Raw genomic sequence first — 14,354 nt, 5'->3', positions numbered from 1 at the left:
TTTGAAGAATTTTTCACTTGGTATGGAGCTCCTAGAGAGATAGTTTCAGATGGAGGGGTGCAGTTCACATCATATATGACAGCAGGACTTATGAAGAAGTATGGAATCACACAAAGGGTGACATCACCATATCATCCTCAGGAGAATGGTCAATTTGAGAGTACAAATAAAGTTCTAGAGAATATCCTTATGAAGACTGTAGTAAACGATTGTTGAAATTGGGCTGAAAAGCTTCCTGAGGCACTTTGGGCATATAGAACAACATGGAGAAATACAACAGGATTTTCACCATATTATGGGAAATCCCCTTTGTTTCTGGTGGAATTTGAAATTAAGACACTCAGGCCAGCCCTTGAAGTAGGTTTGGATCTTTCAGAAGCCTAGAAACATCGAATGGAAGACTTAAATGAGTTGGATGAAATTTGTTTGATAGCTGTCCAGAGCAGTGCTGTGATTCAACAACACCAAACTAAATGACATGATCAATTTATCAAGAAAAAGGTGTTTCAAAGAGGATATTGGGTGTTTCTCCACGACTCTAGGTTCAGATATTTAAAAGGAAAACTTTGCTCTAGATGGATGGGACCATATGAAGTTGAAACAATGTTTGATAATGGGACTGTTATACTCGTAAAAATCAATGAGGTACACACTCCCCTGATTGTAAATGGACATCACCTTAGATTGTTTCACTGCCCAATTTCTAAAGACTCCTTTATTAAACATCTCTCTAATAATTATGGTTTTGAAATTGTTAGTGTAGAGAACTCTTCCTCTGCACCTATTTCTTAATTAGAAATAAAAATAAAAAATAAAAACACACACACACACACACACATACAATAAAATGCTATTACTACTCTTATCATTATTTTTCTTGCAGGTACTTCACTGGTGCTGCTACTCTAAGGGTGTTGTTACTCCCCCGGTGCTATAACTCTACGGATGCTGATTTTGTGTAAGTACTTCACTGGTGTTGTTACTCCTCTGGTCCTGTTACTCTACAGATGCTGATTTTGTCTAAGTACTTCACTGGTGCTGTTACTCTGTTCGTTGCGATTGTCTAAGTACACTAGGTCTATTACTCTATTCGTCATGATTCTGTCTAAGTACACTAGTGCTATTACTCCTTCGGTGCTGTTACTCCATTCATCGCTATTGCCTAAGTACACTAGTGTTGTTACTCCATTTGTCATGATTATCTAAGTACTCATCCCGTTCTGTTACTCCTCTGGTGTTGTTACTCTGTCAAGGTAAGTCGCCAGGTACCTCCCTAACCAACTTCGTGGATTTGATTGATATTTCACCTATGACATTACTAGACATGACCATGGATGGTCATCCCTTAGTTGGGGGGAGGTATTGTATTTAATGTTAATGATGCCATATTTAATAGCAATGTTGATATGTTATTATCACTATTTAATTGCTCGCCAACTCGTACATTCCGTGACCATTATTCTGATCCCCACCATACCTTGCACATTTATGAATACACAATGGAACTTGAAATATGTACGATTGCATTGAATTAATGTACTTTCCAAAGCATTGTAATCATTTTCGTTATTACCACAATCCACCATGGATTTTCCACATAATATCTATTGGATTTCCCTATCACTACACCCTTTTCCACCGTAATCCCTGTCATCGCAACTTTACTAGCTAATGATCTCCTCAATGATTTTTCTTCTACTCCCAGTGCTACTATAAAGAAACTGGAAGAATGGGTGGGCAAGCTATTATGAATGAATTGAAAGACACAACGCATGTCCAACGCCATCCGGATGTATGATAGTTTTTTCAAGATGTAGGATGGAACACCTATTTTGAGAGGTTGTAGGGATTTGATGAAGCTGTTACAATTGAAATTTCATTGAATTTAGATCGAAATTATTCCAGAGTCCGTGGGCTAGACATTCCTATCACTAAAGAGATTATCTCGATTATCAGTGGGTTGCTGCAAGGAGAGAAGAAATGGTTTTCTCAGAAATCGCCCTTACCAAAATTTCTAGAATTGTTCTTGCAGGCAGGAGAAACCATGGTTTAGAAGGGAAGGGGATACGATTGGAAATCCTTGCCACATCCATGGGCTGAGGTCACGTACTTCATTGTATGATACATTAATTGTGAAGGTCGACTCTCTACCTTGTTCAAATACCATTTTAAGATTCTTGCATGCCTTCGGTTCCATCATGTGAATTCTTTGGATATGCCATATTTCTTTTGGAATAACCTTCAGTTAATGGCACGGTCTGCTCGTTGGTCACGTCAACCGTTGGTGGTCCTCACAAACCATGGGCTTGTCAGGCTCTTTGTGGTGCATGCCCTGTCATAGACTTTCGTGACTTGGCCACAATTCAATGAATTAGCAGAAGAGGAACTTGCAGCCATGATTTCAGTAAGAGAGGAAGAAGCTGAAGATGATGCTATTACACAAGAACCAACATCGACTTCCAAACAATTTTCCATGGAATAGGATGCAGCGAAATCACTAGTAGAGGAAGGGGTCACAGACGATGCTATTACACAAGAAACAACATTGACTTCTGACTTGGAAGCAGAAGAAATGGAAGTAGAAGGGAGTGCAGGTAATGTTGTTACACAAGAACCAACATCGACTCCTGACCTGGAAGAAAAAGCAATGGAGGTGGAAGGGACTGCAGGCAATGCTTTTACACGAGAACCAACATCGACTGTTGACTAGAAGAAGAAGAAATGGAAGTATAAGGAAGCATATGTGATGTAGTTACACAAGAACCAACGTCGATTGCTAAACTAATGGAAGAATTTCTAGTAGTGGAAGAAACTGTAGGTGACGATGTTACACAAGAACTAGTGTCACCTGCCGAAGTGGTGGAGGAACCAGTGGAAGAAGTAGAAGCTGTAACCAACGCTGTTACATAAGTACCAACGTCGCTTACTGAGAAAGAAGTTGAAATGGAAAAATAGGTGGCACATGAAGAAAAGGAGAAGGAGAGTGTGGAATAGCCAGTAGAAAAAAGGGAAGGAGAAAGAATTGAAACAACAGGCAGTGAAAGGATGGAAATTGAGGAGGATATTCCTCATTCTCCACTTTTCGCTTCTTTTCCAAGAGGGGCAATAAAATTTCGCTCCCCTAGATTCTTGGTGAAGGAAAATATCTCTCCCCTAATACTAATATTTGTAGGGACAGTTACAGGCATCATTGTTGACATTATCATACAAGAACCAATGTCGAATGGTAGACAAATTGGGCAAATTAAAGAACTGGTGGTCAACACTGCTACACAAGAATCAGTGTCGACCAAGGGTCAAGTTGAAGAAACTGTGGCTAATGCTGTTTTCATAGAGCCATTGGAAGAAAATGTTACTATTGGTATCAACCCGCAAGGGCCAAAACCAGTTTTTAAGCAAATGGAAGAAGATGATGGGGAAATAGAGAACCCACATGAAAAGGGTGTTGAAAATGCTACTCCGTAAGGGTCTACAATGGATCCAGAGTCATTCAGGGAAGATATAGAGGTTCCAAGACCTGTAGAAGAAGATGTCAGGGCCGTCCCTCTAGTTGTGGAGAAGAGAAAAGAAATAAGGGTGAAACTGAAGCTGGTTGATGAGTTTACTAACGCCATTATCAAACAAGAATTTATTGAACAATGCACAAAGAGAAGGGCCCCCATCAAGGAAAGGTACCTGTTAGCTCTGCTACATAATCCAACTTTTGAGGATCAAATGCAGTCCCAATCGGGTTGTTTGCGCACAGAAGGATGCCCAAAAATGGATACAAAGTGCCCCAAAAGCCTTCAAAATCCTCTTAAGGCCTTCACCGATCAAAACTATCGCAAGAGGAAAGCCCTTGGGAAGGCGGAAATACTCTATCGGGAGGCACAAATGCGCTAAAATCATGAAAAAACCAAAGTTGCAGGCTTAAGGGTCCGAAATCATATCAGCCGTTGGATCTGGCCGATCAACGGTCCAGATCGCGTCGGCATATCGCAATCGGAACAGGCGGGCAGTGGCAGCGACAAAGGAGACCTCGCCGATGAGCGATCGCTGATATCACATCGGCGTATCGTATCGGCACTTTTAAAAGGGGCAATGGAGATGGTGGTCGACGATTTTGTGAGGACCATCGATTGCGTATCCGGATCAACGGCCAAGATCATGTCACATTATCGCTATCGGCGATGTCAAAGGGGCCGAGCTTTTACATATAGTATGCTTGTGATCCGATGGGTCAGACTCGATGGGGTTTTTAATTCTTTTTGATAGATTTTTGGGTCCGCAGCAATATCGCTATCGACGCTATCAAAGGGGCGGGGATTTTAAATAAGTTATATTGCTGATGCGATAACCGGACCCGACGATTATTCAACACTCTATTTCATAAAATTTCAAGTCCCGCCCGGGCCATTTTCAATGAATTTTGTGTGTTTTTAATGTATAAAGGAAATACAAAGGAGGCCTTGGTGAATGCCAAATGCGATGAGGCCCGGACCCGAAAAGTTTCGGGGAGTAATATATATCTTCTTTCAGGTCCGGCGGAGGCATTTTTCGTGTCTTTTCCAATATTCTCATGTATTTTCAAATATGAGGAAAAGCAAAGGTTCGGCGATATCGGCCTGGATCGCGATCGGCATATCGCAATCGGGGGAATCAGTGGCGCATACCATTTATATATATGAATGCCAATGCGATGAAGCCCGGACCCGATGGGTTTTCAGAACAAGATTATTTGATATTTCAAGTCCGGGAAGAGGCATTTTTATGATTTTGCAGCGTTTTTGCATATATTTTCAAATATAAAGAAACAGAGGATTGGCCGCCTGCGATATGCACTGCCACCCGAAGGGCGGACTCGATATATGATTGAACCATGCTTGAGGACTTTTAAAGTCCATAATGAAGCATTGATGGGCGAGAATGAGCAGTTTTGCAGTGCTTTCACTATTATAACCAAAACAGTCATGTTCAGCCATGTTAATGTTCAACGACTGCAATTAATTAACAGTATGGCTGAGGAGGGAGCAGGACACCGCCGAACAGATCAGAGCATTCAATGGTTATGGTTCCTTTTCTATTTCACGCCACCTGCTCAAAGAAGGACTGCAGAGCAACAGAGGGGTCAAATCCATTTACAACACGGCCATATTTGTATCAGTGGCCCATATCTAATTGTAAATGTGGTTGGTGATCATTTATTGACTCCTCCACACATAGCTTAGCAGAGCAATTTTGTAAACAAATTGTATATATACCCAGAACAGAGATGTAATAGATGGATGAGTGTTAGACGAAGAGAACCCTGTTGTAAGGTTCAACTTCTAGAGACTCTAACTACTTTGTAACCTGCAGCGTCTGGTCTTCATTTCCAGCTAATACAAGCTTCTTTTGCTGTTTATTGCTCACTTTCCACTTCTCTTTCTTGTTCCAGGCTGTGCCTGTTTGCATTTGTTCTATTGCTGTGAATGTTTAGCATCAGAGGGGCTGTCATCCCACCTCTGTGTTAGGATTTAGCATGTATCATAGAACATGTGTGCAGGTTTCTGCTGTTTAATGCATAGAGAGCTTCATCCTGTCTGTGCATTAGAAACTAGATTTACAGACCTCTTAACTGGTTGCAGCCGGTCATCACAGGGTCCTGTGCATCTGCTAGTGTGGTCAGTATTCTCCATTATCACCTTATCCTCAAACTATGAGTAATAGGTGGTTAAAAGCCTTGTATTCTGGGGGTGTTCACCCATGTCTGGGGTCAATCATAGTAGAAGTGGTTATCTCGCTTGAATATGTAGCATTTGTTCCATTCATCCACCATTTATCCAACTATATTTGGTTGAATTTGTAATGTTCCTGAGCATCACCGATATGCAACCTAAGTGAGTTTCTTGTGGTGATAACATAAAATGGCGCCATTGCCGGGGAGAGGAGAATCGAAGCTCAACTTCCCTGGGAGACGACACAGCTTCAAGCTTTGATGACATACAAGGTTTGAACACAGACGTTGGTTGTAATCATCTGTCTGGCGACTCCACTGGAGGAAGGCCATCCTTTGGCGACTCCACATTGAAGTTCTGGTCTAGTTCGTGAAGCATGCTCGGGGAAATCTTCAGAAATCACTAGCTGGCCAGTGCCTGATCCTGAGAAGATTGTTAATCGAAGAAAACTTTGCAGACGGGAGCATCAGGATCAGGTAAGCCTTAAAAAATTTTATGTGTCTCTGTTAGTGAAGTTCACCTTCAGAGATTCATACAGCTCCCATTTATTCATTTCCCTTTCGGATTTCTATCCATAAAAGCATCCATGTTGTCTAGTGTATTCCTCTGTTTTTACTATTCCATTCATTGATTCATTCTTCTCAGTTCACCAATATCTTTTTACCTTACCTCAGTCATGGCAAGCCAGCAGGTTCTTACAAAGATAGAAAGAATAGTTGCTGCTAGGTATGGGCCCTTAGTTTTGCCTACTCCTTTGAATGCCATGCCTGTATGAGATTATATGGAATATATGCCTAAGTTTACTGGTGCAGAAGGAGTATCAGCTGAAGAGCACCTCGAATCTTTCTATTGTTATGCTGATAACCTAGATATCAATGAAGAGGATGTTTGGATGAGGGTTTTTGTCCAAAGCCTAGATGGGGAGGCTAGAAAATGGTTTAGAGAATTACCCCCTAGGTCTATTGCAGATATTGGAGCCCTAGATGATGTATTTTTAAAGCACTGGGGAAGTAATAAAGATCTGCTCTATTATCATATTGAATTTGGGAACTTGTAGAGAGAAGATGGTGAACCGCTGTCTGATTTCAATATCAGATTCAATCAAATGTATAGCAGAATACCAGCTGAAATAAAACCTACCCCTTCTTCTGCCATGCTCACATATGCCAATGCCTTCGATTCTAGGTTCTGCCTACTATTAAGAGAACGAAGATGTACTTCTTTGGCTGATATGCAAGCTGCAGCCTTTGAAGTAGAAGCAAATATTATGGCTGCAGAAAGACTTGAAGGTGATGATGAATGCAGAAGTCAGGGAGGTGAACCATCATCATCCTATGAGCCTGAGATAGATAAATTGGACAGGATGATAAAGCTATTGTCCTCTGAAGTTTCCAAGTTGAAAGCTGAGCAGCGTTTTGAAGAAGCAGGAGCTCATTGTTTCAGTTCTTTTCCAACTCCAGATCCATGTAGACGAACACATGAGCATGCGCAGATTTTGCAGAGAAACAGATTTACAAATGAAGATGAAGGGGTAAGGCCCCTTTTACAGAATATAGTTATGAAAGAAGAGCTATTTGAAGAGGAGGAGGTCCATGTTTTAGAAGGTGCTCCCTTCTTAACCCGAGCTGCTTATGAAGAAGCACTATCCAAAGGCACTGCCTGTCAGTTTGTTGTACCTGCAGAACAACAAGCTTATCAGCAGAAGCAGTCAGCAGCAGGTCCCTTCCTCCAGGAGTCTGAGCCAGAAGTCAGCTCATCTTCACATGGCTATGCAAATCTGCAAATTAGCCAGCCTACTATCATCCCTAGTCCAGTGATAAAGAAGGGAGAAGAATGCTTCCCATCATCTTTTGTTTCCTTGTCTGCTCAAAAGGAAAGCCCTCATTGCTGCCCCTTGAACACTGAGGCAGAACATAATTCAGTGCTCAAGGCTGAGACTGATCACCTCAGTTTTGATATTTTGATACCTGCTCAGATGGCCTCTACACAAACTGAAAGGGCAACTTGTCAGATAATAGAGGAAGAGGATGTGCAGTTTTGGAAATCCTCCTTGGATGAGGACTATTCTAAAGAAGATGCTGGAGCAGGTGATGTCTGTGTGTCCTCCACACAAGAGTACATTGGTTTGCCATTCATTTTAATGGTGCAGGCCACATATAGCACAAAGAAGCACACAACAACCATTGTTTTCTAGCAGGTGTACAGAGGCTCCAGTAAAGAACATCCAAGGAGGAGCACACATAGAAAGGGAATGAAGTTCAAGCCTCCTCTACCTGATGAGCTGAAATGCCCCAAACTTTTTAAGGTGGAGGATCAAATAAATCCAGTCCTGCTGATCTATGATGAACCAGGCTGAGTGCAGGAGAAACAGTTTTGATTGCCCTGCTAATGGGCAATTTTTGAAGTTTATGTTTTATAGCTTTAATGTTTGTAATTAGTTTCTTTTACAGTTTCCTGTTGTATGCTTAGTTGACTCCATGCCCAATGGACACTAGGCAAGTGTTTTTATAGCTGTTTTTGTATGAAGGCATTGGTCTGCAGGTTCTTGAGACCTCACAGGGAGGATCTCATCCCCAGAAGGAGCCAGTGTTAGCTCTGCTACATAATCCAACATTTGAGGATCAAATGTAGTCCCAATCGGGTTGTTTGCGCATAGAAGGATGCCCAAAAATGGATATAAAGTGCCCCAAAAACCTTCAAAATCCTCTTAAGGCCTTCACCGATCAAAACTATCGCAAGAGGAAAGCCCTTGGGAAGGCGGAAATAATCTATCGGGAGGCACAAATGCGCTAAAATCATGAAAAAACCAAAGTTGCAGGCTTAAGGGTCTGAAATCATATCAGCTGTTGGATCTGGTCGATCAACGGTCTAGATCGCATCGGCATATCGCAATCGGAACAAGCGGGCAGTGGCAGCGACAAAGGAGACCTCGCCGATGAGCGATCGCCGATATCGCATCGGCGTATCGTATCGGCGCTTTTAAAAGGGGCAATGGAGATGGTGGTCGGCGATTTTGTGAGGACCGTCGATCGCGTATCCGGATCAACGGCCAAGATCATGTCGCATTATCGCTATCGGCGATGTCAAAGGGGCCGAGCTTTTACATATGGTATGCTTGCGATCCGATGGGTCGGACCCGATGGGGTTTTTAATTCTTTTTGATAGATTTTTGGGTCCGCAGCAATATCGCTATCGGTGCTGTCAAAGGGGCAGGGTTTTTAAATAAGTTATATTGCCGATGCGATAACCGGACCCGATGGTTATTCAACACTCTATGTCATAAAATTTCAAGTCCGCGCCTGGGCCATTTTCAATGAATTTTGTGTGTTTTTAATGTATAAAGGAAATACAAAGGAGGCCTTGGTGAATGCCGAATGCGATGAGGCCCGGACCCGAAAAGTTCTGGGGAGTAAAATATATATTCTTTCAGGTCCGGCAGAGGTATTTTTCGTGTCTTTTCCAATATTCTCATGTATTTTCAAATATGAGGAAAAGCAAAGGTTCGACGATATCGGCCTGGATCGTGATCGGCATATCGCAATCGGGGGAATCAGTGGCACATACCATTTATATATATGAATGCCAATGCGATGAATCCCGGACCCGATGGGTTTCTGGAACAAGATTATTTGATATTTCAAGTCCGGGAAGAGGCATTTTTATGATTTTGCAGCGTTTTTGCATATATTTTCAAATATAAAGAAACAGAGGATTGGCCGCCTGCGATATGCACTGCCACCCGAAGGGCGGACCCGATAGATGATTCAACCATGCTTGAGGACTTTTAAAGTCCATAATGAAGCATTGATGGGCGAGAATGAGTAGTTTGGCAGCGCTTTCACTGTTATAACCAAAACAGTCATGTTCAGCCGTGTTAATGTTCAACGACTGCAATTAATTAATAGTATGGCCGAGGAGGGAGCAGGACACCGCCGAACAGATCAGAGCATTCAATGGTTATGGTTCCTTTTCTATTTCACGCCACCTGCTCAAAGGAGGACTGCAGAGCAACAGAGGGGTCAAATCCATTTACAACACGACCAGATTTGTATTAGTGGCCCACATCTAATTGTAAATGTGGTTGGTGATCATTTATTGACTCCTCCATGCATAAGCTTAGCAGATCAATTTTGTAAACAAATTGTATATATACCCAGAATAGAGATGTAATAGATGGATGAGTGTTAGATGAAGAGAACCCTGTTGTAAGGTTCAACTTCTGGAGACTGTAACTACTTTGTAACCTGCAGCGTCTGGTCTTCATTTCCAGCTAATACAAGCTTCTTTTGCTATTTATTGCTCACTTTCCACTTCTCTTTCTTGTTCCAGGTTGTGCTTGTTTGCATTTGTTCTATTGCTGTGAATGTTTAGCATCAGAGGGGCTGTCATCCCACCTCTGTGTTACGATTTAGCATGTATCATAGAACATGTGTGTAGGTTTCTGTTGTTTAATGCATAGAGAGCTGTCATCCTGTATGTGCATTAGAAACTAGATTTACAGACCTCTTAACTGGTTGCAGCCGGCCATCACAGGGTCCTGTGCATCTGCTGGTGTGGTCAGTCTTCTCCATTATCACCTTATCCTCAAACTGTGAGTAATAGGTGGTTAAAATCCTTGTAGTTTGGGGGTGTTCACCCATGTCTGGGGTCAATCATAGTAGAAGTGGTTATCTGGCTTGAATATGCAGCATTTGTTCCATTCATCCACCATTTATCCAACTATATTTGGTTGAATTTGTAATGTTCCCGAGCATCACCGATATGCAACCTAGGTGAGTTTCTTGGGGTGATAACAGTACCAATCATAATTTAAGGAGAATATGCAATTAAAAATGGAAATTTTTAAGCTAAGGAAGCAAGTGTTACGCTTATGGAGACAAGTGAGGAAGCATAAGAGGAATGCTGGTCAAGCTGCCGTAAATACTATAGTCGAAATTGCTTTAGCAAAAGTACAAACCGAAGAGAGGCCTACTACTTCGACATTCACACAAACATAGTCATTTTTTCATGTGTTTGAGTTGTGGGAATTCTTGTTCACTGTAGAAATTCAAAAATGGTAGGCTACTGCATCTCGCCTTCAACGGGGATCTATCTCTTTTGAAGCCCACCGGGAAGGAGTGAGAGGAATTCGGGAACAAGCTATGAAATTAGTGACTGATTAGATGATCTAGATGGAGAAAGAAAAGATGAAATAGGAAAAGAAATAGAAAAATATTGAGGAATTAGAAGAGAAAGTGCAACTCTTGAAGGCTAACAAAGATGAAATGTTTTCTCTAGCGTAGTAGGTGATGGTGCGTCGACCTCTTGATCATGTTTATACTCTATTCCTCCATGAAAAGTACCTATTCTTCTATTTTGAGAGAATCCATCAGTAGATAAGCCATGAAATCCAAGATCCGATACAGTTTCTCTGGATCTTGAGGGGTCACATTATCCGAAACTAACACTTAATGTCAAACTCTACATGCATGATTATTTTCTGGGGACCGGCCAATCATTCAATCCAGTGCGATATGTGGGGGATATTCAAATGAGATCCTTCACCTCCTTCATGATTAAGTAGGTTAAATGGAAGAAATCCTTCAACACATTTGAAGAGAACCAAGCGAATATGCCACTTGTAGTTTGAGCAAAGAATTATGAGGCTGTGAATATTTTTAACAAACATCGTATCTTCTTGGGAATAGAAGGATGAAAGGGTAAGATGTTGGCAATACAGAAGTGGTGCTAACATGTGTACAAAGGAATTTTTTACTTTTCAGGAGGAGGCCTAGGCTCGCTATCAGAAAAAATCGGTGTTTTCGTCATCTGCAGTAAGGATGTGCGAACGTTTTGGGGCCCCTAATTTTGTTCAAGATTTGGATAGAATATCATGATATATCACATGTATTCAAACTTGTGGGACTTGATGGATGGGTCTGAGATTTGAGTTTCCCATTGTTTGGCTTCTAGCTGAGCAATACACACCAACATATGTGGTACACAAGGATTGGTGGAAGGAAGTTCTTCACACAAATGGATATAAGGTTCCAGGAATAGAAATGGACATGAAATATGACCTCGCACAATTCCATGCTGAACATAGTAACTCTAACCCAGATTTGCACAGAAGATGAGCTGCATGAGGACATGCATAAAGGCTAGTTGGGGGGAGATGTTGGTTGCTAAATTTGCCCACTTTTTACCCACCTTTTTATCCCTTTCCTATACTCATTTCATGTCCTTGTTGGTCGATTTGTATTCTAAACAACAAAGGTATACCTATTGTCATGTATTTATGAATTGTTAATTGATGAAGCATAGTCGTAGGGGATTATTGCCTAAAGTGACTTGCTAACTTAAGTTTCCTTGCAGATTTGAAGGAATGATGATCAAGACCATGATTCAACATATGATGACTATCATGCTGGAAACACTATCTTTGGATATCATCAACAATGGTGGTTCAACTTATCGAACATCAAAAGTGATATCTTTATATTCTTTTATATCTCAAGAATTGCTATTCATTTGTAGGCAGACAACTTCCATAATATTAAGCATTTTCAGTTGTTAAATGAAATGTATAAGTAGTGTTTCGGGTCTGGAAATGACACCACTAAGAGATACATGAGAATTCTGAGCTGTATCAACAGACCTCTGTAATGTTATTTTGATTAATAAAATTTATGATCTTCTGAGCATTTTATAGTTCTTTATCTTGCCGCATCCCTGATCAAGGAGTTGGACCCACTCTCCTGACCAAGAGCTATTGGATTAGTTGTGTGTAGGTTTATTTTTGTTGTGTTATTTCCTTGATGTGCAATGATTTCAGTGTGTTGCTATGAGTCTTAAGTTTCTCTTACTCTGATTGTTGTTACAATTATTACTTGCTGTTACAAATTGTTATGTTATGATTGAATGCTCAATGCTAGGTAGGGAAACTGTGCACTGCATATACCTTGCATCATAGCCTTGAAATAACCAGTCAAGCCCTAGGTTGACAATTAATGTGGAATTGGGTGAATTGTATGATTCATATCTGAACACCAACACTCGGTCGAATGACAACCTATTCCAGTAGCTGCTGCAATTGTTTATTCACCTCACTTGCTTCTATAAAATACTTCCCATACAACCTAATGTTTGTTAATGGGGAGTCCGATAATAGTTTGATCTCATTCTCCACTTCCCTCTTAGGTGGTAACCCTTTAGGCTCTTGGAACACATTCTTTTATGCCTGTAACAACTCTTCCAATTTCTATTTCCGTTTCTTAGTACACCCTTCCAAGGATGCCTTGCCTCTTATTGAATATTATATAGACTATTTTTCTCTTAAAAATAATAAAACATACTTCTTGATGGAACCGATCAATTTCTTGGCTTGGTTGGTTCTTACCAATGAAATTTTGACTTGCCTTTGCATGTATTAATGATGAATGATTTTCCATCCTTGATGAGCCAGTACTGGTTGGCTCTTTGCATGAATATTGCATCTTGAATGTACATGTAGGGACTCCCAAACATGACTCCACATACATGAAGGGGAACCACATCTAGTTCTACCTCATAAATAAAATCATCACTGATAGAAAATTTAATTTTGCACTATTTTGTTACCTTCAACTCTGCATCCTTATTTACCCTTCCTAGTGGATATGGTTTTGGATGATCATGAAATTCCAACCCCAACCTCTTGACCAAATCTGCTGCAATGAGATGCTCGTGTGATCCTGAGTCAAACAGAGCATCAATCTTTGTCTTCTTGACCTATATCTTTATATGGAAGAGTTTTGTCATTTCTTTCTCTACTTGTTGTTGAAGGCGACTCAGATTCACCTCCTTCTACACTGACATACACACAATTTTCTCATTTATGTTCGAGCTACTTTCAACTTGGTTTCTCAAATTAGTGGCCATGAGGCTATTCTTCTCATTTTATTTCTTTTTGTTCTTTAGGTTTAGTTTGGATGCAACTTCCAACACTTCTCCTTTGTATGGCCACCAATTTTGTAGTGGTTGCTGGGATAATTGCATTCATGTGTTGTGGTTGCTATATTTTTATGTTTTCCCCCTTTTTCCTTCTTTTTCCACTCCTTAGAAGAGTCTTGTTTCTCCTTTTTCTTTGATCCACTTGATTGTACTCTCATTATGCCTATGTTCTCTAGGTACTATGCTTGTACACAAGCCTCGTCCATTGATTTGGGCTTGAACAACATCAATTTCTCATACAGATGGCAATGTAGAGATACCAAATACTTGAGGAGTATATATGGGTTCTTTGGGTAGATACCCAACATTATAGCCATCTTTTTGAACTTCGTGATGTACTCCTACATGCTTTAACCTAGCTTTTTCCTGAAGTAGTGCCACTATATCCACTGGTCCTCTACGTACATAATAGGGTAAAAATGTGACTTAATGAGGGTTTTGAAGTCATCCCACTTAGTCACTGGAGGCACTCCCTCCAAACTTAAGGTCTCCATGTGGCTCTATCACTAAGTCAGGGTATGGCCCTTTGATTTCAGCTGCACAAATGAACTCTTCTGTTCTTCCTTATTTTGATGGACGCTGAAATAAACTTCTAGCTATTGCAAACAATGATTTAACTTTAGAGCACCGATATCATCATGGTGTGACTTGATATTGAACATTCCTTCGATTTTAAATAGGGTTTGT

The sequence above is a fragment of the Pinus tabuliformis genome, chromosome J, assembly GCF_031772625.1.
Source record: "Pinus tabuliformis cultivar Carrire ecotype Pingquan chromosome J, CPIR1, whole genome shotgun sequence".
Classification (NCBI taxonomy): Eukaryota; Viridiplantae; Streptophyta; class Pinopsida; order Pinales; family Pinaceae; genus Pinus; species Pinus tabuliformis.
The sequence above is the reverse complement of the archived record's forward strand: the minus strand, read 5'-3'. Positions refer to the sequence as shown.